Source organism: Cryptomeria japonica, chromosome 3, assembly GCF_030272615.1.
Source record: "Cryptomeria japonica chromosome 3, Sugi_1.0, whole genome shotgun sequence".
Lineage (NCBI taxonomy): Eukaryota > Viridiplantae > Streptophyta > Pinopsida > Cupressales > Cupressaceae > Cryptomeria > Cryptomeria japonica.
The window spans coordinates 331913075-331914670 of record NC_081407.1 but is presented as its reverse complement, the minus strand read 5'-3'; positions in this window follow the sequence as shown (position 1 = coordinate 331914670).

Below are 1596 nucleotides of genomic sequence, written 5' to 3'. Positions count from 1 at the left end.
AACATCTTGCATTCATTCTACAAATTTTCTAAATTATGACCAATTTTTCGGCATTTGGAACATTGACTGCTGGGTGCATTAGTGTTCTGATAGTTTCTAGATCTATATTGATTTTTTCTATGATCATACTTGTTACAGTTAAAGCATTTCTCATTAAATTTGTAAGCATTAGGTTGTCTTATCGGTTTACTATGATCATGATTGTTTGTAGTACCGAAGCTTTCACCAGCTTCAAATCCAAGTCCATTAGTGTCTTCATCAGGTCTCTAATTTTTCAACATGTTATCAAGTTCCTCTGAACTTTTCTTGAATTTCTCTTTGTGTTGATTTGCAGTAGCCAACTCATTTTCCAAGATTCCCTTATGTCTCATAAGTTCAGTTTTATCATTTTCCATGTGGATGAGATCTGTCTTCAACATATCATTTTCATGACTAAGTCTTCGATTTTTAGTTCCAGCATCATTGAGTCTTCTAGTCAAGTCATCTTCATTCTTCTTTCTATCTTCAATATCTTTGCAAAACCTCATAGTCATATCTTGCATCTCATTCCTCATAACACTGTTTTCCTGTCTCAACTTGTTCACAAGGTCATTAAGAGTTTCCTTTTTATCATCATCACTCTGCATATTCTCATGAAGTTCTCTTCTTTTGTTTCTAGAAATAGTGAGATTCTCTTGAAGTCCTTGAATGAATTCCTGTGCAGTCTTCAGATCATCTTCAAGTTTGATATTCTTCAACTTTTCTGCATCATAATCTGAAAGAGTTGTTTCTAATTGCTTTCTCAAACTTTCCATCTATACTGGTGTCAGAATCTCCCTCAAGTTGTTAGGCTTATAAAAATAGAGGACCAGGCTCTGATACCAATTGTTAGGATTCCCAAAGATACTGAGAGGGGGGTGAATCATTATCTAACCGGTTAACAAATTTTTTGACCTTATTAAATAAATTGCATTCCAAAATAGTATATCGGTAAACAAGAATTAATGTAGTAAATATGAACAAAAAACACAACATAGAAAGAACATCATTACACAAGATTTTTGGCAAGGAAACCCAGTGTGGGAAAAACCTCGGTGGGATTTGTGACCCACAATATTCACTCACTGGCCAGTGAATGGATATTACTCACAATAGTGGTGTCTGCACACGAAGGACGGCCAATTGCCTAGAGCTCACTCCTCAATTACAAAAGGAAGTCTCACTGACTTACAAAATGGATTATGGAAATCCAATGTGATGTACTGCTACAAAAGCATCTACTATGCCAAGTTCAGTACTAGTTTAAGCTCATACAACAACCATAAACCTTACTCCAAAATCTTCCTTAATATTTGCTCATCATTTCCATCCTATATCTATGTGTATATCTGAAATGATCTTCAAGATCTCATACTTATATATGAGTCTTATTACAATATGCCATGTCGGCTTACAAAAAGATATTATAATTAAATACAATATACTATAATCAAAATCCTGTCGGCTGGGGTGTCGGTAATCATCTTTGTCACTGTCGGTGAACTATCTGCCTGTGTAGAGTCTGCTGGTGCCGGTGCCTGCCGGTGCCATAGGATTGCAAGGTTGTCATCAATGACA